The 27,006-nt window shown below is 41.3% G+C and overlaps 1 protein-coding gene across 5 annotated transcripts in view; it reads left to right on the forward strand.

Annotated features, from left to right (window-relative positions):
* Window positions 1-1,609: 1,609 nt before the first annotated feature.
* The window catches only part of ZNF462 (zinc finger protein 462), a 91,074-nt gene continuing 65,677 nt past the window's right edge, over window positions 1,610-27,006 (forward strand). For 3 of the 5 annotated variants that reach the window (XM_075079703.1, XM_075079707.1, XM_075079708.1), the window contains exon 1: window positions 1,610-1,817. The gene's annotated coding sequence lies outside the window, so the exon portion shown is untranslated. Of the gene's footprint in view, window positions 1,818-2,253; window positions 2,336-3,266; window positions 3,343-27,006 lie in introns of those variants that run through there. The other 2 variants (XM_075079705.1, XM_075079706.1) reach the window with 2 other exon arrangements.

Consider the following 27,006-nt stretch of genomic DNA (forward strand, 5'->3'; position numbering starts at 1 on the left):
TTATTGCTATCGTTCGCATTTCTGCATTTGGTCTTCAGCTGAGCTGGGAGAGTTCAGATAATGAAGTTCTAACATGCCTGACCTCTCCCAGAGACAGTAAAATCTGGACTCTTTTAAGCAGATCATCTCAGCTTCACCACTAACATAAAACTTCCTCGGAGCAAGGGAGAGATCTCCCCCTTCACCCGAACCGGAGCTTTGTGGTTCTAGTCTCTCTTCCACCCATGCAAATTGCAGCGCTTGAGGGCTCGAGAAATCCCAGTGATGTTCCGATACCAGTCATGCCCTTGTGCTGAAATTGATTTTGCCTCATTCCCTTGTATTGATTTTCTGAGTCTGCACATAACCCCTAATCCCCCCCCTCCCCACACACACACTCCAGTGCTAGACATAACCCTAGAAAGAATCTGACCTGGTGCTGTAGGAAGACTGGAGGGGGAGAGGGGGGGATGTCGAGCAAAAGAAGTAGCTCAGCACAATGCTTAATAGAAACGAGACTAAAAATGCAGGCTACAGCCGCTTTGTCTTTGCTTGCTTGCCTTCATCACAAAGATACCTTTCTTTGTGAGCCTTGATCGTTAGTTTCCACGGTTTTAAACAATCAGTCACAAAGGAGCACACAACTAGGTGCTGGAAGGCATAAAAGTTATTTTAAGTAGAATTATTTATTTTATTTTGCAGCCAAAACCGTTTCACCAATGTAGGAAGTGATTTTGGTGCTCAGTATTACAAGCTCTCTTTTCTTCTAAATGCTTGTGAGAAATAAAAAACCTGGAGATGACTGTCTTTATTTCCGGGAGGAGACTTCAAAATACGTGCCAGAAATGGACAATTCGAGTCTCCTTTCTCCACATCAAATGCGAGCTGGAAGGGGGATTAAAAACCAACCACGTGGTAGATCTGGTTTTATACTTTGCAACCTCCAGCTCCATTTATGTTCTTTACCCTGCTCAGGGAAGATTAGCCTCTAGATGGATGTGTCTGAGGGATCACCTCAGGGGCAGATCTGCATGCAGAAACCGGTTTTTGCCATGGCTGGAAGAGAGCTATGACCTAGCAGAGCGCTCCATCCGAGCGGCTCCCCCAGCACTGCAGGAGCTGCTGAGCGCTCCTGCACAGGAAGCTTTGTGAAGGCAACAGCTTGGAAGGGGAAGCTCTTCAGATCTTTCCCCTTCTCCTCCTCCTCCCTGGCCTGTGAGTGATTCAGTGTCCCAAACCTTAACTTTTTGTTACCACCTTCCTCCTCTTAATCTCCTTCATCTTCAACACCTCCTCCTCTATCACTACCATCTTCTCCTCCATCTGTCTGCCTCCTGGATCTCTCTTGTTTGCTTGCTTCCCCCCTCCTCTTCCACCTCCCTCCCTCTCTTTCTTCTTGCCTTTTCCTCCTCTCTTTTCTTCTCTTTTCTTTCTCTTTTTCCTCCTCTTCCCCTACACGTTGTTGTTGTTGTTAGGAAGGATTCTTGCACCCCCTGGTGCTCTTGCGTTTTGTGTGGTAGGAGAGGAGATTGTCTTCTTTCTCTCTCTCCCTCTGGTTGCTCATTATTCAGAGAGAGACACAGAGGGTGAGTGAGAGAGAGAGAGAGACGGATATCTCAGGTCATCTGCAGCTGCAGCAAACCAGTGAAGGAGAGAGAGAGAGAGAGGGAGAAGGGGGGGGGGAAGCAGGGAAAGATGGCGATCCTCCATTGCTGAGACCTGGCAAGGAGCACATGAGACTCACAAAACAACTTCCACAACAATAACAAGAAGAAGAGCTAGGCAGAGAGGAAGAGGAGAGGAGGCAGCAGCAAGAGCAGCAGTGCCGGGACGCTCCTGTAAGTTCTTGCAATTAAAACCCATCTCCGGTTTGGCATTGGAGAGATCATCTCTCGTGTGTGTGTGTGTGTGTGTATATATATATTTTGTTTGGTCTTTTCTGTCTTTCTTTCTTTCCACCACCTTCCTCTGAAATCCATTCATTCGGTCAACGGAGGAAGGAGGAAGAAAGAAAGGAAGGAAAAAAAAAAAGAGGGGAGCGAGAGCGGGGTGTTTTGTTTGAGAGAGAAGTCTCTTGCATGGAGGAGGAGAAGAGGAGGAGGTGCTGGTGGTGGTGGTGGTGGTGGTGGGAGGAGGAGGAAGGCGGTTAATTAATTTTTTGTTGTTGCATTAAGGGGGGGTGTGAGATATGGGGAGATAAGTGAGATATCAGCCGAGCTTTCGGGGTGGGGGGTGCCCGAGAGGATGTGTGTGTGTGTGCGAGGTCTGGATGGTGCTGTGCGTGTGGACTTGGATCAGAGACGGGAGAGACACGGAGGAGAGAAAAGCTCTGTGCTGGCACAACCCAGGCAATCGGGTGACCTCTTTCTTCCTTCCTTTCTTCCTTTTCTTTCTTTCTTTCTTTCTTTCTTTCTTTCTTTCTTTCTTTCTTTCTTTCTTTCTTTCTTTCTTTCTTTCTTTCTTTCTTTCTTTCTTTCTTTCTTTCTTTCTTTCTTTTTCTCTCTCCCCCTCTTCCTCTCCTTCTCTTTCTCCTCGTCCTCTCTCGTTGCCCTCCTCCTCGCCGCTGGTGAGGCTGGTCCCTCACCCCGGCGGTGGTGCCCCCACCGCGGCTCTCCTGGAGTTGGGATGCGGGGGTCCCCGGCGGCGTCGGGGCTGGGGGGCTGGTGGTGCCCGCAGGAGGTTGCTTGGAGGAGGACAGCGTTCAGCTGGAGAGCAGGAGCCATTACACACGCTTGTGCTCTCCTTTGAGAGAAAGAGAGCGAGAAGGGAAGAAAGGAAGGGGAAGGAGCCCACTTCTTCTTGCTCAGTTCCCCGATGTCCCTACCTTTAAAGCAAGAGAGGGAGAAGGCGCTTTCTCCCCTGCCCCTTTCTCAACCACCCGGAGCAGCTTTCTCCCTACCTCTCCCCCTCTTTCCCTTTCTTTATCTCCCTGTCCTCCATTTGCAAGCTGTCTGCTTTGGTTCCAGTCCAGGCTCCACAACACAAAGCTTCTCCTCGCTCTCGCACACATGCACACACACAGTCTACAGGCTCTTTATGTCTTCTGGAGTAACCTTCTTCTCCCCCCCCCTCCGCTCCTCTTAGCATTGTGGTTTCTATTCTCCACACAGAGAGATCTTCCTGGAGCTTCATGTAGTTGTGATCTGATAGGATTTCTCCCCCCCTCACCTCCCTCTTTTGGGGGAGAAAAAGGGAAAGTTTCATTCGTTTTTCTGGTGTTTGGAAGGAGAAAGACCTTCAAGTTTGAGTGCTTTCTGTTGCTGCTTTTGTGTGTGTGTCTGTGGGGGTCTGTTTGTCTCATGAAGCTGCTTGCATGTCTAAGAGGAAGTGACTAGTTTGGCAGAGAGCTGTGATCTGAGTCAGGTAAGCCATGTCATGTTCTCTAGCTCCACCAGAAAATGGAGGAGAGAGAGAGTAGACAAAGCTGAGATGGGAAGTGCTCCTAACATCGTGGATGTCTCTCCATGTTTTGAAGCTTTGCTGGCAGTAGCTGGCTTAATCATGATTTTTTCCCCTAAGGTTTCTTCAGTTTTTTCAATGTACAACATTATGATGGGTCTTCTCTCTGACTTCATGCTATCAGGAAATGAGGATTGGAGGAAATTGCTCAGATTCTCCTTCACACAGAGAAACACATCCTCAGGCTTGTTTGCTCTTATGCTTTCATGCGGAGGTCACCTTTCTAGATATTTTCCTTTGGTTAAAGACCACAGAATTTAGAAGGTTGATCAGTTGGCCAAAGAAATAGTGTATATATGCATATATTTATAGATTTTTTGAAAGCATTTGGAGGTAAGTGCATGCAGCTTGGCTGCTCAGGTTCTTCCAGAGAACGTCATGAAATGTCATTTTTTTCTAGGTGATGATGGTGGTGCCTGATTTTTTGGGATTTTTAACATCTGATTTTCAAGAGCATTGCTTCTTTTGGATGTTTTTTAAATTAAGATGGAATATTTCTCCCCACTCACTAGGTCGCATTAAAATGATACTGGCAAGCTTTTAGTAGGTTCCTCAGAGCATCATAACATACATAACTTCTCTTGGAAAAACCAAAACAGTTTTCACAGCTGCCTTTTGGTGTCTTAAAATATTTTTTTCTGAACACTTATGGCAACATTTTTGTTATGATTTTAATGTCATTATGGAGACCTAAGATCTTTAAAGTGAGATAGCAGTTAAACAGGATTTTGTGTGCTTTTCTTTAACCCACCTTTTAAGCTGAAATAATTTTGAGTAGACTCAAACCAGGCCTCAATCTTTTTCCACCAACCTAAGTTTGCACATCAGTTGCATAGTAGATGCAGTTCCTCAAAAAATTCAAACTACATGCTGAAATGCATGAGGGGGATACCAGAGTGAAGTGCTACTGCGCTTGAAGGCATAGTTCCATAGAAAGGTATCAGTAATGTTCATACGTAGGCCACTCTGAAGAGTTTAAGAAGGAATGTGTTGCATGGGGGAGGTGTAAGTGACAGGATAGGGGACCAGTGAATCTGAATCAGAACATGCTGCCAGATGTGCGAAAGGAATAGAAAGATTTGAGGATTGCAATAATGAGTGATGAATGTAGGATCCAGCTGCTGCAAGGTTAAAATCAATGCCATTTTCTTACCTTTGCTGTGGAAGAAATGGTTTATTACATAACCTAATATACTTTGGAAGGACATTGCACTATCAACTGTGCATTTCTTAAGTTCTGATTGCTGATATGTCACCCGAATTACTGAGATAGTGTGGTTGTCTCCATCTTTTAGAAGTGGGCCATGGAACATACCATTCCAGGTATGTTTAGTCTTAGATTTTGACAAATGGGGGAGGTTAACTGTTCGTTTGGTTTTTGGGTTTTTTTTTTGCCTCCCTTGAGGTGATGTTCTTTGATGCACTTTGCAATCTTTGCACAGGACTAAATCAGCAGCCACTGAAGAAATTAGAAGAGTCCCCACTGACCTTTGCATATTTGGGTCAGATCCTAAATATCCATCCTCTGTATAAGAAGACTGTTAGGTATCTGCTTGTATTTCGTAGTTCAGAATTGTGAATCTCCTCTTCTTGGGAGGTCAACTCAGTGCTTGCACTACAGTGTGCCCTACAGATACATTGCTCTTGAACATGGGATGTGCAATCCAAGAACAAGTTAGGGATTTAAGCTGAGGATCTTTATGGGAGGGTCTCTTATCTCCCTCCTGTGGTTACAGACACTCTAGAAAACCAAACGTCGTTGGAATAGTTTCAGTTGGAGTGAGACTGGTGTTATTCCTATGGGGGGTTTCTTCACTATGAGAGACAAATCCCTTATAGAGAATGACATTCTTGTTGACGATGTTTCTTGCTGTAGTTCTGCCCAGACAGACTAAAGTTCACCTTGCTGTTAAAGTAGTAGCTGAGGGTCTTCTTTCATGTTTAAAAACAAAAGAAAACTAATCTAAAAAAAAAACAAACCAAAAAACAAAATCCAAGCGAGTGAGTTTTAAAGGAGCTCTAGAAAGATAATCTTAATTCATGAGATGGTGGTGACTAGAACTCGTATGTAACCAGGCACAAATTTCTTCATTCAGACAATGGCTTTCGATTGCTTTGGGTTTGTGGGTACTCAGAACTTTTTCATGGTGCAGGCTCTAACAGAAACTGCATTCATAGCTTACTCTTCAGTATATAAACTTGGCTTTTCTTAATTGCCTTTCTCAAGCCCATTAGACATAGCCTATGGACCACTGCTTTAAAAATATTTAAACAATTATTTGATTTCCTTATACATTTTTACTTGTTCATAATGTATTACATTGTTGAGAAATTTAAAATTTCATGTTTAGAGTTTCCTTCCATAATTTTTTAAAATTATGTTGTTACAAAAGAAAAACTAAAAATATGTTGTGTATACTCAGACTGTGAAGAATATGAGTACATAATTGGATGCTGGAAAAGGAAAGTAGAACAACTGCAAATAGAAGTGGAAAAAAAAAAAGATTATAATTTCAATTCAGTGAAGTTTATAACAAATTCTTCAGTGCTGTGAACTTTGACTTTAAGGAGGATTGACTTTTATGAAGACATGAGTGACTGAAAAGAAAGCTGATAAGTAGATAAGTATTGGAGAAGAACTGTGTTCAACATAGATGTCTGGACATCTGGCAGATGTTACTCTGGGCCCCAAGGAATGGGGCCCCTTAAAAAGGAAATGGGAAGAACTGAAGTCTTATAATAGTACAACTTACAGTTTGAGGAAGGTTACTTCAGAAAAGCGCAAAGAGGTCTCTTGAAATTTGGAACTCCCAGAAACAAGTGTAAATGAGGTTTTCCTATTGAGTTTTCCTATTATTCCAAACAACATGTGCAGAGTTACAATGTAACTTGAGATTGCTCCAGTTTGCTGTAACGCTTTCTCTGCATGGTGTTGTGGATAATTTCTTAAATTGAGCAGAAGAACACTGCTTTGTAGGAAGAAATTGCAGGAAAAGGACTTATAAGTGTGTAACTGGTGAATAGCTGTGTAGTATTCGTTAGCTGCATTGCCCTTTTATGAAGCTATCACTAAGCAAACTTAAGGACAAAACCTGTGGTATCCAACACCCCCCCCCCCCCCCGACTGAAAAGAGTGATTTGAAAAAGCATACTGATAGAGGAAGGAGGTCCTGTTTTGACAGATCAGGAAAGGTCTATGAAGGCCCATATGTCTTTGTGTCTTTTCAAGCTATTTCGTTTCCTTATCCTTTGTTACACTTCCAATCCATTGTACTAGAAAAATAATGTAAATGCTCTCTTGACAGATATTTGTGTATTTTAAAATTAAATAATGGATTTTGTGAATTTGTTACAGATTAAAATGGCCTGCTGGAGCCAGAACTGTATGATTTGCTTAACTTGCATACTTGATCAAGATGTGATCAAGTATGAACTTCTAATTGCTGGCTTCAGTAAAAATGTTGAACTTCATCAGTCTAAATGCTTGCTTGCTTGCTTTTCAAGCAGTTGCTTCCTTCTAGAGTACTAGATCATGCAGTCTGTTGAAAGGGTTTGTTTAATGGAAATCTTCTAGGTAGTGTTAAAATACATTATGGGCCTGTAGAAGGTGAGCAGGAGGTCTGTGAAGTGTTAATTGAGGAGGGGATGAGAAATGCCACCTTACTCTTCAGAGAGTGAGAATAATTTTGAAGTAATAAAAGAGTATGATGAGAATGAAGGCTTCTTAAACATCTATCCTCTCAGAGAGAGAGGAACTCAAACCATTTAATTGAGGTGCTGGAGAAGGTGGTGTGGTGCAAGTCTTCAGCTGCTGGCAGAGACACAGTTAACATTGTAAACGGTTGAACTTCAGCATGGCACTTCTCCAAATGAGTTGACTGTTGAAAATAAAATGTTCCAGAAGAACTGGGAGAACAGGAAAGAAGTTAAAATAGCATGGTTTGTATGCCAGTGCTGAAAGAAGAAAAGGGGGGGAGGAAGGGAGATAGCTCAACTTATGATAATTATCTTGTTGGTTGTAGTGAAAAGTCTTTAGTAGAAGATTCCAAATGAGGGGACTAGATTTAATAGAATGCAGTCTTCATTTGTGTCCTGAGTTTTGGAAGCATTCTTCTGCTTTCAGCTTGTGTTTGGGAAGTTGAACACATAGGTAAATAAAAAGACATGATATTGTTTTGTGTTTTGTTCCATTTTGTTCTTTTAACTTCAAAAACAATCCCAAAGATCTAAATTCTGTCCGTCATCTCAGGTTTTATGAAGCTGTGCCAGATGTTGCAGTACAAACACAACTGTGAAGGGGTTTGAAAGAGGGGGTTTGAGATATGGAAAAGGAAGTATTTATTTCTGGTGTCTTGTATTTGAAACACACAGTCTTATGTACAATTTCAATTTTGTCTGTGTTTTCTTCAGCTCTTCCAGAGTTGAAGATCTTGGTAAAGTTGCTTTGTTCAGCTTGAGGCAGTATGTGTTACTGCAATAACTCAAAATGTCCGTGCCTAATCACTACTTGAAGGAACTTTTCTTTAAGCAGTGTTTGAAAAAGAGCCTTCCCTCACCATTGGTTGTGATTACTTTGTAGTAATTTTTGAGACATGCTGGTTATCAGGACATCAGGCCCAGACTTACCATCAGTGCTATTCCTTTTATTTCCCCGTGATCTAAAAGCCTCTTTGTTTTTGGCTAATCTTTGTGATATAATTATGGATCTCCACAGCTGCTGTCTAGGGAGAGAACACAACAGGTTTTTGGCTTGGGCTAACAGCAGCTTTTTGGGTAGAAGATGGTAAGATCCCTCGAGAAAAACAATCCGTTTACACTTACTTGGTAATTTAAAGAAGATGGAGATGAGACATTTCAGAACGTGCAGTCATTGTTCTTGAGTGGAGTCAAATACAGTCTTTAAGAATGCATGTTTAATAATGTCAGCGTAAAGAGCTGTAGGCACAGCATCAATGTCATGAGTGATTAGGAAGGACTTACCGAGGGCTTATCGGGGTAGCAATCATTGCAAGGCCAGCGTGTTGAGGACAAATAATTCTGAGAAAACACTTGATTTAGACTACTCCTCTAGTTTTGAACTAGTTAAACTAAGAATCCAGTTGTTCAAGTGTGTCACTTGTTACTTCGTGATGGGCGATAAAACAATCTAATTGGTATTATGCAGAAAATTGGAGAGTTATTTCATGCCTTTGGGAGAAGCTAGGTGCTTGCATTTTGTGCCTGTGTTTTGCCTTCTCCTTTCAATGCCAGGAATTTGCAATTAATAACTTGCTAGTCATTTAGATAATGGGTGGTCAGCAGCACTGGATGGTGTATTTGCAGCACTTGTTACAGGTACAGGCTCTATGCTGACCTGAAGATTAAGAGGTGGGTTGTTGAGCGATGGCATTACTGTTGCTATTAAAAAGCTCTGGAAAGGGGCCTGAGAACCCCAGCTGCTGTCGTGGTGGAGGAAGTCAGGCCTTCAAAGGATACAAGGATTAGAGTGTCAGGAAAAGTAAATGGTAGCATCAGCACAAGTAGAAAATAGGCAGAGCTATTCAGCAAACAGAAAAGTAGGCTAAGGCATGCCATAATTATGTGTAGTGGAAACTTGCTGCTAATAGAGCAATTGCGTGGGGTAGAGAGGCAGGAGAATGATTTTTCAAGACAAAACAAAGCAGACATTGCAGAGAATGATATAGGAAGACTGAGGATTCAGTGTGCTTGTGATAATGTGAAAGAGAAGACTTTGTTTTGAAAGATGCTAAAAATGGAATCTTCTGATGTACATGTGGTCACTGTTTCCGTGGCCTTGTAGGACAATAGGGGCTTCTTTGCTCTGCCCGAATGAGCAAACTCTTCCTTCCCGCTTGCAGCTCTTAAGGTTCAGATAGTGCTGCTTCAGGGTGGTATCAGTGGTTGTGGAAAGAAGGCATCACAGGATATTCCTTTTGGGAAGAAGATGGATCATACTGGATTGGACTGTTATGTAAATTGATTCAATATAGAGTTGCTGCTTATCACAGGACCCAGGCAAACACATGCCTCCCACACATGGTCCCTAGACCTCTCATTGGTGGCAAATAAAAGAGCAGAATGGGCGAATGTGACACACAGAACCTGTGCTCCAGCAGCCCGTATTTTGAATTTAGTCCTTATTTATCAAATTAATAGGGTAGCCAGGGGAAGACTACATGTGCTGCAAGATTTTGGTCCAGCATGAGTGTGACATGCAGGGTGGTTCATTTACCTTCTAATGACTTTGACTTGCTGAAGACTTTAATTTAGTGTCTAGCTGGGAAAGGGATCATTAATAAAGGCCTTGCTGTGGTCTGAATGCCAGAATTCAGCTGTCCGGTGATGCTGAAAAGCATTTTTTTCCTTGCTGCCTCCCTCTTGTTGATCTTAAATTGACAGCTCAGATAGTTCCTAGGTCAGAAGTTCTGGAGTGATTGGTGAAGGTGGCTTACGTCAGCAGATATTATGTTGGATGTTTAACAACTTCTTCCTCCTTTCCTTTCAGGTTTGTTTGTTTTGTTTTGTTTTGTTTTTTAAACAGAGTGGACACTCCAGTCTGGGCTAAACTTGTGAGACAGCTTGGAAGAGTGCTGGTCTTGAGGTGGATGCAGTGAATCAGGCATGACTGTTCATCTCTAGTTGAGCAAACTGCTTCTGGAGAGAACTTAGAGAGGTCCTGAATATTTATTTCAACTCAGACTTGGATTTTTCAGTTCCAGTCAGGCTCAGCTAGGTTTGTGGGCATGTGCCTCTCTACAACAGGGTTTTAGGCCTCTCTGACCAAACAGTAAAACCAAAGAATTAGTGTCTAACCCTTGAAATCTTGCTCTTATTTTTTTTAATTACTTCAATCATCCATCCCTCTACCCAGTAATATAGGCATAATTAGGATTTAGCAGGGATATTGGAAATCAAGACCTTGGTCTGGATTCTGTTGCTGTGTATGTTGCAACAAACCAATACGTAGGGAAAAAAAAAAAAGGAAAACCTCCTTTTGCAGTGATTCTGGTGTGTGAGACTGGAGCAGACCTCTGCTGTTTGGAAACACTTGGGAGATGGGAACTAGAGTTACCTGCCACTTTGTTTCTATGTCACGGCTGTCATTCTGACTGTTCATTCGTTCTCAGGTATGTTGCTGTTTGTGGTGAGTATGGAAGAAGGGACTAACTATATATACAGGATCTACTTAGTTTAGTTGGTAATGCAGCAAAGTCTGGAAGGCAATGGCCATAAGGAGTCATCCTGTTTTCTTCTGTGTTGTGTGACAAGTGGTACTGTCAGAAAAATAAATAAATGTCAATATGAACAAATTTGGAATGATTTCTCTCCTTATTTGATTGGAAGCTCTGATCTTGCATTTCAGTTTTTCCCTCCCTTGTCTACATCTGGGTGGCTCTGGCTGCAGGATATAGGACCTCCAGCACTGGTGGGCTCTGAAACTGTGGTTCTATCATGCTCAGCTAAATAACTTGACAATTGTAAAAATGTTAACAAATGGCTGATGGAAAATTGAGAGCAGCCAGACAGCTCTCAGCCTGGTTAATTAGTTTCCTGACTGCTGAATTGTTCCTCCCCTCTCATACAGCTGTGGCTTGCAGCCCTGTGAGAAGGGGTTTGGGTTCCTGGCCAGGAGTGCATCCCAAAAGTTGAATTCATGTAACTTGAAGTCAGTGGGGACTGGTTCCTTTTGGTCTAAATGACCTTTTATCTTCATTGGGGGAGGGCAGTGGGGAGAAAGTATATCAGCTTTCAGCTATGTCAGGTCATATAGAGGTCAAGTTCTCTTGTCTGCAATCAAGCATATGGTGTAAAACAGCCCAGTGCATGATAGTACCAGGACCTGGGGAGAGGAGGACTTTATTAGGCCTTCTGGAGGTAAATATGAGTGAAGGCCATGTGGTGGATCTGCATATATGGTGGCTTTCAGCTCGGGGCTTGCAGGATTTGTGTGTTTAACTCTTCTGTGGTGCTGCCTCCTGGTGTGTTTCCACCCTGGTAGGTTGAGAAGAAGCTGTTTCTCAAGAGCATGCAGATCTCTCCTGCCAGGTCATCTGTGCATGTGTGAGACCTTCTGAAATCCCTGGCTCCAAGGGCATAACTGTATGACTCACTGAAGCTGCTGAAAGAGTGAGTCAATATATTTGGGTCTCCCAGCTGCATGAATAAATGAGTAAACCTGAATTATTTTTAAATGATGAGATTACAGGAGTGATAACATACTACAATGAATTTTCCATTCCATGCCCTCTACAAATTTGCTGCTCTCCTTCCATGGTGGAGTAGGGGAGGAATACAAGATTATCAGTGTGTTCTTCTTCCAAGGAACCACATAAAACCTGCTGAGGTCGCACTCAGAAAATGTCTTTCTGACCAAAAGCCTTGAGTCAGAAGTTGCTTGGCAGGATGACAGAGAGGTTGACCAAAGGTTGCATGTGGTGTGCTCTTGCAAAACGAACATGAAATGCTCATTGCCCTCCATGGTTCTTTGGTGCTTCCACAGGTTCACCCATGTTACTTCAGTGGTGTACAGGAATACAGTTTGCTTGCTGGTATTCTGGTCTTATCTCTGAAGATATTTATTTTAAGAATTTGTGTCTACATAGGTTTGTTAATACTGTACTGTAATATCAGATGGGCTGCTGAGACCTCAAGGGGGTGAGAAATCTATTTTTAGTGTGTTTGAAGGGTAGATGATGTTTCAGGTTGTGGAATGACTTTCTGGGGGGCCTGTCACCATATACTGAAGTTTTGTATGTCATGGCAGTAGAGGCCAGTCATATGATGATGAGGTAGTAACTTAAATGGGACATTAAAAAAAATCTTGCTCTTTGGGGAAATTTTAAAGATAGATGGAGCTAAAATGCCACACAGTCTGTTCTCAAGCTTGTTTCCTTGATGTGCTGAAGATATCTAATCCTCTTTACAGATGAAATAAGCAGCATGCTTATGAGCTGAAGGCAATGCCTGCTGATCTGTTGATGTCCACATTGGAGGGTTATTCATGTCTGAGAAAGAATTTTAGTAATGGCTGTTTTAGTTGCCCAAGTGGTGTGAAGAAGACGGTTTCTGATCTCCTTCCACGTCAGAAGTTAGTCACATGTGGGAAGTTGGATAATAGCAATGCTGTCCTATTTAAACCTATTTGACACCCCAGCCTGCAGAGATTTGGAGCTATAGTTTGAGAAGACTGCCTCAGATAAAATGTGTGCATGCAGCAATCTGAACAGTGAATCCAGCCTTGCTTTGGAAGCGCTGCACGATAGTGGTAGCCATGAAGAACAGATTTTAGTGATTTATTATGGTTAGATTTTGTGTGGACTGGCTTCCTATTTTCTTTGGAAGGCAGTAAAACTGCAACTTTTACAGGATTCTTCTTACATTCCTGGGATTTTGTTTTGTGTGCAGGCATGTACGCTTTATTTATTCATTTAATAAATCCTTACTGCCACTGTTAGGAACATTAACGAATGCTTTTTAATAGGTCAGACCTCAGCTACCATTGCATTTTATTGTTACTGTAGTACATTTAGCAGATAATAGAAGATGGGGGCTAAAGCCCTTTTACTGTAAAAGCTTATTCATGTGAATAGTTGCTGTGATCTGATTTTGAATTTTACTGCAGTTACTCCTGTGGGTAAACACTGGAAGATCAAATCCTTAGCTGCATGGACTAATTCTTGTGGAGCTTTCAGGGAGGCACTTGGAAATTACATCTCGAATAGAAGATGTCTTTAGCTTTCACCAACTACCAACTACATACATGAGATGTTCATTTGTGGTTGAGTGTAAGGGCGTGGTTGTAGCTGATTTCCAAGAGCCAATGGGAGCTTATGCATTACAAATTCTTTCATTCATGTACTCCTTTTCTTTCATTTTTGCTCTTTCTATTTTGACAGGGGGAGCATGTATGTTTCAAGTACTCAAGTTTGACTTCAATTAATGCTGGGATGTCCCTGAAGAAAGATTTCATATAAGTTTGTGGGTGTTCTAGTGTGAACATTCATGTTGCTGTGCTGCCCGTAGATGATGTTCATGCGTTCTGGAGTCCCATCACTAACAGTGGTCTTTTCGGAAGCCATGGTTTTTCACTTTTTTTTTTTTTTTAAATTTGATTAAGGGATTGGTTTGAATAGATAGTAATATAGTAACTGCCTGTTCAAGACAAAGGTACTTTGGATCAGGGAAAATACAACCTAGGCCCTTTTACAATGACAGGAGTGTGTACCTTTGCATATGTGTACATAATACAAGTTGTTATCCATGTGGTTCATACTGCTATGGTAGTTCATCTGGCAGTTCATTTAAATATTTACTCCAAAAGATCTTGTTCTCTGTTGGTGTGAAGCAGCATTTCCAGTTATTTTTAGGTCATTTTCATCTTAGCAACCCTGTTGGAGATAAACCAGACACAAACGCTGTAAACTGTCCCTGCATCTTGGTAGAAATTAATAAAATAAAGTTTAATGGTTTTGTCCCAAGGGGAGAATGGACCATCTGGTTAACAGAAGGTTAGGCCAAGTAATACAGTGCTGAGAGTGCCACAGACCAACCCAGAATATCTGGTAGTGTGTCCAGTTGCTGCATGTATTAAGCATTGAAATGGTGCTTTCAGATCTGCAGAGCCAGCAGTTCTGTTACCACTGCTGTGACGCAGGAGATAATTCTGTTGGGCAAGCATCAGCATGGGGGTGGATCTACAGTACAGGATGTGTAATGTCAACATGAAGCATGGGAGCTGGCAGTAAGAAGGAAAGCAGCCATTTCATGCCAGTGCAGGAAGCCTAAATAGATTTTTCCCCTCTGCATCTTGTCCTTTTATGCTGCTTTCATACTTGGTATTAAACGATTACCTTCTGCTTTGTCATCTGAAAACTTCAGCCCAGCAGGGTTTAATTTCTTTCTCTTTTTGAACCTGTTTGTTTTTTTTTAAACAAGTGAAGTGCACTTCAAAAGCATGTCTGATGGATTATAAAAGGGGCTAGGGGGAGGCTGAAGGGCTAAGCAGATCTGGGGGAAGAGAAGAGTTCAGTCATGTGCAAGTTCTGAGCTTCACATGAAGTTTCATTGTAGATCCTTTTGGCTCTAGTGCAGAGACAGTTTGTTCAAAAGCTGTAACCATTTGAGAACATTGTACTGCAGCTGTGAAATGCAGAAAGGTATGAAATACTGCAAGTGATACTGTGTAGACTTTGAAACTGTAATTACTAAGAAACTGTAGAAAGCTATTGTAATTGTTTCTGCTTTCTTTTTCACAGGAATGTTCTATTAGAATTTCTTTTTCCTATTTGGTTAAAGCTAGTGGCAAATTACTATGATACTAGGTTTTTTTCAGAGCCAAATACTGTTACATGACTGTCTAAATCTGCACAAAAAGAAATTTAAACAACCTTGCTAAGCATTCTGTGGACTTAAAAATCTAGTGATATGTCTTCTGGCAGGTCTGTTGTGGACTGGTCAACCAGCCAGTTTGGGGCTTTTTATTGTGGTGGGTTTTTTAGTGTTGGGTTTTTTTGTTTTGTTTTGTTTTTTTCAACCCAAAGACACTTGGAGCTATCTTCCTCTAGCTGCAACCTGGGAAGCTCTAGAATACTAGAGCTTGCTTCCTGATGGGCATGGCAAAGCGGAACTTCATAATCAGAACTCTCATGGTTTCTACTGCCTGTTCAGCAGGATTTTCAAAGAATAATATTACAGCTGCCCTTGAATGAATCCTTGTCTTAGATGCTGTTCAGTAGTAGCCCTGCAAAGGTATGACTTTCTTCATATGTTCCTAAGAACTGGAGTGGGAGTTTGGGAGTAGTCAACCCACAGGTATGTTTTCGCAGTTGCATTTTGGTGATGGGAGGAAGGGATGCAGATAAAACATGGCTTGTGTGTGAAGACTGTTTGCTCTGTTCTGCAGTAACTTCATCCTTATGCAGTCCTCCTTGCTCCACTGGCTCCATTCAGGAGATGTTTTGGTTGAAACTTTGGGAGTCTAGCACTTCTGCATAGGGCACTTGCAAAGAAGTGGCACTGAAGAATCATGTGAAACTTGAACATCATCTCTCAGGGCAGAACAACTTCTTGGTTCCATAGATAACTCTATGTTGTGGTAGATGTTTCAGCATCAGAAGTATTAAGGATGCAGGCAAATTGAGAGATTTTTTCTAAGGTATGATTGTTCTGTCATGTCTGTCCATATAATTTCCCTTGCAGATTTTATTTTCTAATAGCTGGTAATTTTGTGGTTTTTCTAGTGGTGTTGAACAGTTTTCAGAACACACTGGAGAATGTTCATCAGAAGTGTTTCTTCATATGCAAATTAATGCTTCTAGATTTTTTCCTGCACCTTTTCTCATAGAACATCTCTATACTGCAAAGAAAATACATTGTCCTTGACTTTTTCATACCAAAAAAGGTGCTACTTGCCGAAGATAGTTTATTATAAATAACTACTAAGATGATAATCTCACCACAGCATGCTTGGCAGTCTTCCACTGAGTTAGCCTGTTTCAGCAAGGAGCTGTCGCTTAAGATACAAACCAATCTGCAGGGACATATGATCACACACACTGACTGTTTTCACTGTCATCATGGATGCCTCATCATTTCCTGTGTCTCATAATTAGGAACTGGAATTATTATCGGGTAGACTAGCAGGACCTAGCACCAGAAATATGGACATGAGTTCCCATCTCATAAACACCAGGTTACAGAGAAGTTTGCAGTTATGGAGGCATTAGTAGGAGAATTTCTGTTGGGCTTGGTTGCTTTTTTTGTTTTATTTTTGATGTCACAAGGATAGATGTGAACTCTGGGGAAACTCTTTTTTATATATGTATGTTCACAGCATACTTTCCCATTAGAAATGGTGGAGAAACATAAGTCTACTGGCAGTGGTGTAGAGAGGATTTTTTTAGGTGTTGGTTTTGTTTGGGTAAATAACAACTTCAAGATCTCTGAATGTTTTGTTTTGTAGAAATATTGTCCAAAAGAAATGAGAAGAGTTAAGAGGTAGTATCCATTTTTCTGAGGGTTTTGGAAAACTAATATTGATACCCAGTTATGTTTACTATCAATATTTGACTAGTCACATAGCTTGACAGTGACTTTTTTGAGTTTGAAAAGTTGATACTGCTTTGTGATACGTGGCTGTTGAGTTATCATTGCAACAGTTGTGTGATGAGTATCACTGGCTGTTGTATGCAAAATTCTTTTCAAGTAGAGTGCTGGAAAGTGTACGTGTTTCATTTGTTTAGAAACAATTTGATCAGGCCATCTCTACTGCTTTGTTAACAGTATAATATGAATCAGAACTTTTTCTAACCTCCATGTTACTCGTGGATTCTGTTCCTTGGCACTTGATGCTTCTCAATGTCCTAACAACTTCTATTTAAAGCCTGGGCATCTATGGTTGCTTGAAAGTATGGCATGTGATATTTAATGGAAGCAATTGGTAAGACTGAGATGGAATAATGAAGGTATCAACAATGATGTTGGAATTATTTTCTCCCTTATTTGACAAATCCTGTTAATTCCAGTATGTATCTCAACAGGATCAAGGGGAAAACAGGACATGAAGAATTTAGTCAGACACTGACTTTGCAAGCCTTAATACCAGTCCTTTTTTGAAAACCTTACAAGTGTTTGGAGTTGACTCTCATCTGGGAAGTAATTTGCTGTCCTCTGAAAGAAAGGCATGGAAGGAGGCAGAGAGATGGTAACTCTTTATTTAGTGATGGTATCCTTCCCCACAAGCTCTACAAAGGCAAATTCCTGTGTTCTTTGCTGAAACTGTGGGAGTAGATTAATGATGGGATGGGTTCTGCTTGCTGATAAGATGAAGAAATAATTGGAACTGGTTTCTGATGTTCAGTGACCCATGCATGACTGTGTAGTGTTCATCTTTTAACATTTGGCCTAGATGCCTTTACACTTTGGGATGGCTGTTCAGATTCTGTCATGTCCAGAAGCCACCTAACTTGGGTGACCTTGTGGCTTTAAAGAAATTCCCATGGAACTGTTAGTTTCAACCTTACTGAAGGACACATTCTGAAGAGCTAGCTCATTAAGCAAGCTTTGAAGGGTGTGCTCTGCAGAGCAGCTTCCTGTTATTTGGTTAATGGTTGACCTAGTTCTATTGCCATATGCCTCCTGGAACGCATTCTAATATAAAATATGTGCTAAAGCAAGACTGGGATAATAGAAGGAAAGTCAAAGCCTTTATGAAACAGAAATCATATAATTCTGTTGCATTTTGGAGGGTATGGTAGTTACTAAAAATGGCAACATCTTCCTGGAACTGTATTGATTCTGATTGCAAACTCAGGAGTGGAATAGACCCATTTCTGTATTTTTTTTCAGACTGGCCTTGTACAAAAGGTTTGTATCAGTAATTCCCTGTGCTCCATATGTGAACCTAAAGTTAGGGAGTGAAGCACTCAGAGTGATATTATAGCTGTGAGGAAAGATTAGATTAGATTTGGCTGAAGGCAGGAGGATTTTTCCCTCGTGGTGGGTGTTATTTTCATTGCAAACCATGGATTAGCAAATTTTTTTCCTCTTTAAATCCTGGCTAGAAGCTGGAAATGGGAATTCAAGCTTTTACCTGGTATCAGAGACAACGCAGCATACATACTTACACTTAGGCAAAAATATAAGTAAATTGGAAGTACTAGGTGAAGTTCAACCTCCAACCTGCATGAGTACATTATGACACACTGAAGTTCTGAAGAACCTATAGGCTGTGTTTTCTGGTTAATTTGAATTTCTGCCCTAGGAAAAGGAAGGGTGTGCGATTTTTCATAGGTAGTGTGCATTATGGTTGAAAAGGGGGAAGGGAAAATTAAAGCCATGCTTTGTAACCTTTTGAGAGCTCATGACTCTATCAGTAGATGCGGTGATTTATTATTATTCTGTCAGTGTGGGAAACTGAACTGCTTACCAGACATACTGCTTTGAATATTCATATAACCTGGCAGTGGCTAACCTGTGTCTCTTCAGTTGCAGATGGCTTGCAAGCAGCCCAGGTGTGAATTCTGGGCAAAGGTATGTCATGACAGTGGTGGGGGTGGCTGCGGCCAGCCCTATTTGTCTGTGTGGGAAGAAGTAAGCTGTCAGGACCTGTAAAGACAGCTGTTGCTGATCAGCATCTGCCTAACCTGCAGAGAAGTGCTGGGATGTCTTGGGAGTCATAAGCATCTTATACCCCGGTAACTCCTTCAACTCAAGGCCCTTCATGTGCTTCTCATGACTTTGGGCTCATTTGGTGAGGTTATGAATATTTTCGCTTATTTGGCTAGGATACATGTAGTGACAGAATTACAGTTTTCCCTCCTTCCTTAGTGCCTAACACCGAATGGTATTTTTGTAGAACTCCTGGATCTGGGGGAAAACAAACTGCAACATTTTTAGTAGGACACAATGTGTTGCATGAGCTGTAATCATATTGGCCATGAAAAAAAATCTCTGCTCTGGGGAATGACACAAGCACAGCTCTTTGTGCAACCTGATCAGAACAAAGGATAATGCTTCTGCTGCAAGATCAGACAGATCTGATGCTTCAGCAGGCTGAGCAAATGAATGGAGGAAGTGGTCCGCCTCCTCTTATCCATTGTCTCAAAGATGCAGACTCATAGAGAAGAAAGGGAGGTTGAATTGAGCTTCTGAAGGAATATGCTCCTTTGTGTTCTGTGGGAAGAGAGCAAGCAGGAGTTCTAGAAGTTCTCTGCAATGGTGGGCTGAAAAGCTTGTGATAGGAAAGTGTGGCAATGGACTACTGTTATTGAAAGAGTACTTTCTCTTCTGCAGCCTGCCTAGAAAATCTTAGTGGTATTAGAAGGTGATGAAATGTTCCAAGCTGGGAATATGGGACCAAGCCTACCTTGAAGAAAGCCCAGTGGGTGTAAAAGTTCAATAAATTCTGACCTGCTAGTAGAGAATGATTTAAAACTTTTTCTGTACATGAGGAAATTGAGAGTTTTTTATCTTCTCCTTCTCCTTCTCTTCTTTTTCTTTTCCCTCCCTGAATAACTCATCTGTGTGTTCCAGAATACATAGGGAGAACTGGGATGATCAAATTACTGGGACAGGCAGAGTTGTCTTCTGCTTAGGAGAATCCTTCTGTTTCTCTTGCTCCAGCTGTCAAGCTGTCATAGCCAAATTAACCCAAGTGGTATTTTAGTAGCAAGCTCCCCTTTTAAAGGCATAATGAGGCCAAGGAAATGTGAGAAGAGAAGGAGCAGAGCAGGGATTGTTGATAAGCTGGGCAGAATTGAGGGTTACGTCACATTCCAGAGTTATAATATTTAACTTCCAGCCTCCAGGGAGATTTCAGCTGTGAAATGAATCCTTTAGAGGGAGGGGTGTAGAAGTTCTATCAGTATCATAGCTGGTTAGATCTCTGTGTATTACCTTTTTGCATGGTCATTGGGACTAGAAATTGCTAGCAGTTAGGTTTCTGATGATCAGAATACTTTCATATAGAAACTGTTTTCTTTCAAATCAAGCTTTTCTTGGCTCAGGCATCCATAGCTGAAATTTCTTTAGCAAGTATGCTGTTTTTCTTTTTTTAAGTTAATGAAGATTAGATTTGTGTCTGTGATAACAGAACCAGCTTTGGTGATCCATGAGGTGTCCCTTTGATCCATCCAGCATGTTCTCCCACACACTGTCTCCAAGGTTATGTCAAAAGAGAAGTAATTAGTTCCACAGGAAGCTGACAGAGTCCATCACTAGTCTGTAGTGAGGATGAAGATGCTTCTTTGGGAGCCCACTTAATAAAAGCACATCAGAAATCCATCAGATTTCTTGAGTGGAAGCCTGTATTGAAACTTTTAAAAATATGATGAATGGGCTGCCATGATCAGCATGCATAGAATCAAAAAACAGTTGTGAAAATTCCCTCTGTTTATTCTTAGGAGAGGGTTAAAACCCATCCCAAAGGATGTGCCATGCTGGATTTGACTCAACAGAGCCTTCAGTACAGGTTTCCAGCTGCTTTGACCTGCAGGAAGTACTGTTGGGGAGAGGAAATAATGATACCAGTTGCTCAGTGGATGAAGTATGATGGCTGCTTTGCCTCCTTTATTCAACCATGGTTACACCATGTCTAAATAAAATCAGTGTTATTTGGACAGGGTGATCAAAAATGTGTATATTCCGAAAGCGTCTATTGGAAGAGTTCAGTGAGCTTTCAAACAATGCTTGCATATGAGGACAAGAGGAAAGGTCTCCAGCGTGGATATAAATCTCACTAATAAATCAAGCAGCATTTTCCCAAGTGATAAAGATTTGGGTCTGAAAGTGAGTACTTTCTGAAGGAACAGTATCAGCCTGGTGCTAAGAAGAGAATAAAAGTAAATTGTCTATTGGTGAAGGCTGCAAAAGAATTTCTTCTGCTTACTCACGTCTTTAGGAAATAGGAGGCACAGCAGATGGATCTGGGCTAGTTTTGGAGATCTTCAGAAAAGCATCCTTTGAAACTGTTATATTTCCCAACTTCATGTTATGCAGATCTTATCTTTATTTTGTGGGATGTTTTTATTATTTTCTTAATAGAACTCCATAAGATATAAGACAGTTAGGCCAATCACTGTTTCCTGAAAAGCCACAGCACTGTGCCAGTCATGAAGTTAATAATGTTTTCACAAAAAAGGCTGTATCATGGCCTAGATAAGAGGAACCATGAAGGGCTGGCTTACGTGACACTTCAAACAAGAGCAATGTGCTTGGTTTCTCAGTCATCCATCAGGTCAAGCAAGGTGGATGTCTGACATCCTGTGACTGAATGTTGAATTTTGGAATTTACCCATTATACTTCAAAGACCACAGCAAATTTCTGGGCTATTATCAAATGTTCACAAAGGAGTTGAGCTGAAGAAGGCAAATCATCCAAACATGTATTTGTACAATGTACAATTTGTACAATTTGTGCCTTTCTTCTCCTCCAAGTAAAAGGGATTGAGAATTGGGAGAGTTTCCCCAGGGATCATCCAGATGGAGGCACCTGCTTTTGCAGCTCAAGGAGAAGGAGACTGTGGGGTGAGAAAACCTCATGCAGAGTGTGCAGAGGAATCATAGGTCTCATTGCCCATTGGCTTTTCTAGTGTATCAGAAAAGACTTTTGGGGCTTTCCATGACCAAAGTAAACTATGACCTTGCTTTGATAGATCAAACAAATAACACCAGTGTTGTGCCTTTGAGAGCCCTTGATCCCAAAGAGAAAAGCAAGGGTTTTCCTTTTTATTTTGGACGCATTCCACTGCAAACAAAAGCATCCTACAGGTCAGACAAGAAGGGTATCTGACAGGATTTAAAGAGACTTTTCCTTTTTGCTTCTATGCTCTATACCAGTAATTTATATTTTAAAATATCAGACCTAAAAGCTCCTCATTCAGTTTATATCTGTAACGGATAGAAAATGTGGAAAATGCACTGTGACTCACTCTAGAAATGTCTTGGCTTTGTAGCCTATGTGGGCTTTAAGAGTCCTGTCTTCCTTTTAAATGAGAAAACAGTGATCCTGTAAAGTAGTAGATATCATTCAGAATGGTGAGAATAGCTAAGTGGACTAGTACAGCATTTAGATGTATAAACACAGGACATACAGTTGTTCCTCTGATCTGTTCAAGTACCACTCTCAGAATACTAAATCTGTTCCTGAAGTTGGCATGTTTGTGAAAACTGAGTGTGGAAATGCTGGGCATAGTAATGATTTGAAGTCTGAAAAATTGTGCTTCACACTGAGAGCTTTCAGATAGTCCATTCCTCCCTTTCAGAGGTTTTCAGAAGTGACATTTAGAGGACTAAAAGCAGTTAATTTGCCAGGCTATGTCCAATATTATAGGAATCTGGAATCTGTACCAAGCTGTAACAAGATGCAGTGGCTGGAATCTAAGACTAGAAAATGTTTGCTATATAAATAGTTCCTTATTTCTAATTTAATAGTGGAAAAAGATTAAGAGCTATTGGAATGACTGATAGACTCTGTAGAAAGTCCTAAGGTGTAAAGCCTAAGTGTAGTTTCTCTTCAGATGCTGTGGTGGGAGGCAGGGGTTAGACTTGTTAACATTGAGTTGGATGTGGACAACTGTCTAGTTGTAGAAGGTGGATTTTCAGCAAGTTGACTCCCACTGCTGTTATCTCATGTTCGGTCAGGGATTAGTTGTCTTAAAGAACAGTTGATGGGAATGATATAACTTAAAGGTGTAGGGAGCCTAAGATGGTGACTGAGTTTTAACAGAACATGCAAGAGGACTCCTTCTCACCTGGCAAAGAAAAGGGAAGCTAACAACCAAATTAAGTGAAATGATAAGGCTGACTGCAGGTTTGTAGCTATTAGTTTAGGTTTGATTATCTGTAGCAGGTTTTCCTCCATTTCCCTGTCTTAGGCTTAAAATTATGAACAAGTGGTTTGCATTTTGTTCTCCAAGTGGAATCTGTGCACAAGCTTGGTGGAAGCTGCCTTCCTCTTAAAAATTAGATGTGTTTTCCTGTTACCTCAATAGAGGAAGAGAAGAAATGGAACAGGGTTTTTGTAGATCTGACAGAGCTACTATAGACTTTCACATTGTGGTTTATAAAGGACAGTAAATCCCCCAAACAGAAGACCTCTGGTTTCCTCTGAATTCTACAACCCAGCATTTTGGTCACCCAGAACTTTAGTCCTGGTTTTGCAGCCAGGAACTATAGACTTTGGTCCTGCAGTTACCACAGAGGTGGTTGTGGCATAAAAACCCAATCAGAATTTGTCAACATGTCAATTTCACAGAGTAACCTAATTTTCTATTAGAGATATCCCACCAATTATATTATGAAAACATTTCAGTAGATTCAAGGGTCTTGACCCTTTCAGTAGAGAGATGTTTCAGTTTTTTGTTAGACACCTCTAAAATCTTAGACCTTGGTCTGTTAAGGGTGACGCATCTAGGAACTTAGAGATTAACTCTTTTTCTGTGCTAATCAAAGACTTCAGCAATAAGCGCTATCATTAGATCCTCTTTTTTTGATAACCGATGCACAAACAAGTCAGTTTCTGGGAAAAAATGATACATTAGCTTGGTTTCGAAGGTCATGCTGCAGTAGAGGCCCCACTGTAAGTGCTTTTTTTTTTTTAACTTTATAAACCAATTACTACAGCAGGATGAAGAAGAGTTTTGATTCCCTAATTGACAAATTGTTTTCAGTTCTTAATTTGTAGTTTCAATTTTGGAAGACTGCTTTCAAGATTCAGAACTCCGTATTGCAGCAATCTAGCTGGATGAGTTAGAAGACAATGGGAGAACAAAGGAGTTCAGGAATTAAGAAGGAGAAAGAGGTTGAGCTGTTTCTTCTGTTTCTTGGTTTTGGAATGAGTGACTATTATAACCTCTAAGTAATGCTGAGATTAGTGGCTATATTCCATCATGAAATGCAAGTAAAGTTAAGATACAAAGGTAACTCTTGGCAAACTGTTCCCTCTCCATTTCTCTCCCATATTCTGTGTAGTCTTTTCTCCCAAGCATGGGTACAGAAGAGCCTTCTTGTCTTCTAACTTGAACGTTTCTTTTCTTCTAGTAATCAAGCCTACAGATATAGCCCCTGTGCACTCAGCTGAAAAGGAAAACACTTTTTTTTTTTTGACAGCGAAGCTTCACTGCCAAAATGATCTTGTACTGCATGTGGCTAGAGGTATATGATACAAGTTACTTTGTCAGCTTTGGAACACATCTGGAGAGCAGGCTCTTCAGAAAGGGTGAACCGTAGCACTAGTCCTGTGATTAGCAAGTCTGGTTCTGCCTCCTTCAGCTTCTGAGACCTTGAAGAATCATTGCAGGTTATGCTTTTGGGTAAGGAGAAACTTATACCAATTTTGACCCTCCACTTGATAACAAAAGCCTTTAGTAAGAACTGATCCACATAAAGGTCTGGTCCTTAGCTAGGAAAAACTGGCAGAACTGCAGCAAATTTCTAGAAATAAAAAACTGGAGAAATCTCTGAAAGCACAGCAGTTTCTGGGACTTGCACAATATTCTGCAGCCTATAAGAATACAGGAGCAGGAAGTTGGAATGACACTGATGGCTTAATCTGTGATCTCTTGTTTTTTTATGAGGGAAAGAAAATCTTTAGGAGAGAACTTTGCTCCTGTTCTCTTGGTGGTATTGGCTTGCATGGCTTTGTTTTTCTTTGAAAACTGATAGCAGAAGACTATCCAACCTTCAGGAGTGGAGCCATTATATGTGGGGCTGTGCAACAGGAGCCAAAGTTTAAAAATAAAATACCAGGCTGCCTTCCTGAGGATCCAGGCATAGCATACACACACACACTCTCATACGCAATATCTTGACTGACCACAGTTATATCAGTTACTGAGTACAGAGCAACAGACAATGAGGACCAAAACGGGAGTCTTAGTCTTGTTCCTCAAAAAGAAAGAGGAAGAAATATAAGACTTCTGCAGACTCGGATACCAGTTTCTGGAGTGCATGAGAGGCCCCTCATCACCAGCAGGGTTGAGAGAGAGCAAGACCAGATGACTGTCAGTCATTCCTGGTGGTGTCTGCTGTAGCCCCTTCCCAGCCCTCCCTTTTCTCTCCTTTGTTTTCTCTGTCCTACTAAATAATGGTTCTGGGCAGAGCAGTTTTTTCTGAAAATGTGCTCCTTTTTTCAGACATTAAAGCAGTGGCTTTTATTTCATACCGAGTGCTGAGGGACCAGCACACCAAACATCATAAGAAATGAAAGACGAACTGCTTTGACTTCTGAGTTACTTAAAAGATGCACATCACCAGAATCATTCTCTGCTAGGCTATGGAAATAGCAGATAATCAGTTTGCATCTTTCCAGAAGACCTGGAGAAGGAGGGGCCTACAGAGGAGGTAGTAGGTAGACCAGGAAGAATTATTTGTGGCAGAAAAACAGAAATGTAAGGTTTAATGCCAGGAATACAGCTTGGAAGTTGAGATAAGTTATGTTAGAAGGAAGAAAAAGTGACACTATTCAGGCAAATAATCTAAGAAAACTTGGAAGATACAGTTCTTGATCACTTTTGAAGGTGGACAGGGATGAAGAAGGTGAAAGATTTAACCCTTTTTGTGGCTGCTTCCCTGAAATGCTGGTGTCGTATCAACTTCCAGACTTTGCTTGATGATTGTAAGCTAGGCTGACAAAGGTAGGAGTCACAGAACCACAGAATGGTAGGGGTTGGAAGGGACCTCTGGAGATCATCCTGTCCAACCCCCCTGCTTGAGCAGGGACACCCAGAGCAGGAGGCACAGGACCACATCCAGGCAGGTTTTGAATGTCTCCAGGGAAGGAGACTCCACAACCTCTCTGGGCAGCAGGAAGTAGGATTCCTCCCAGTGGCTTGATGTGAAGCAGCAGGGAGCATGCTTCTCTCAGGAGATGTGACATAAACTAGTGCAGGTAGCAGCTTTTGACTGCAGATGCAGTTTCCAGAAAAGCCCCTGATCCGCAGATGCACCTCATGTAAATGCAAACTGGATTTTTAGCTAGGCTTCTTCCAGCTGCAGCATGAATGTTTGTATATCTCAGTTGACAGCTACAGAGTTAAAAAGAAAAAAAGAAGAGGTGTCACCACTTCGTATCTTTGCCCAGGCAAAGTAACAGTCACAGCTGCCCATGACACACTTGGCTTTTGGCAGAGCTCAGGCTGATTTTTCTCTGCAGACATGGGATGAAGCATGCTCAGTATGCTTCTTTCAAAAGGAATGCCAGCAGTATCTTGGATTACTACAGAGACCGCTCTGTGTCTGTGAGCTTCTTCTGCAGAGTTTGGGTTCACATTAAATTGGATCCGGAGTCCTTGGTAGCCTGTGTATTGCTCTCAGCACAGGCTAATCACCTTTTTTGGGAAGTCATGTTTTCTTAGACATCCAGACTGTCAAACTGGAATGCTTATTTTATTGAAGATTTCCAGAAAAACCATACTAGCTTTACATACTAGTTGAACATACACAGAAGGTGATGCTGTAGCCTAAGGGTTTTCTAGGACTTGATTCTCTTACAGTCTGAATTTATTTTTTTTTATAATCCATAAAATATCTGGGTCTTGTTTGTGGTGATGTCCTAACAATGAAGGGTAGGTGCAACTGTCAGCATGTGAAAACTAATTGCTTGGTAAATTCTCGTAAATTTTGTTAGCCAGGGTGGAGTGGAAGTGTGCACATGCTTTGTGGCTCCAGCTAGCATGTGTGAAAGAGAGGTCTGATTAAATCAAACTTCCTCTTCTTCGGTCATGAATATCTCCTGCTTACAGAAGACATTGAGGAAGACCTAGAGTGTTCCTCTTAAAGATATTTCTATAAAGGTGCTATAAAGAAGACTCCTTTTGATGACTTATAGTAAGTTTTGTTGAGTTTTTGTCCAGACATTTTCTAGAACAGAAGAATTATTAATATGTTGCCCATTATTTATAAGAGTTTGGGAAGAGAGTAGAAGGATTTAGTAGTTTGGGGAAAATAGTATTAAGAGAAAAGCCTCTCAAACCATATAAGAATCCTGTCAATCCTTCAAGTATCCTTCCTCACCCCCCCATATATAGCTCTCTTTTTGAGTGGCCACCCATCTTTCCATCTCCCTCCTCC

The sequence above is a fragment of the Phalacrocorax aristotelis genome, chromosome Z (assembly GCF_949628215.1).
Source record: "Phalacrocorax aristotelis chromosome Z, bGulAri2.1, whole genome shotgun sequence".
Taxonomy (NCBI): Eukaryota; Metazoa; Chordata; class Aves; order Suliformes; family Phalacrocoracidae; genus Phalacrocorax; species Phalacrocorax aristotelis.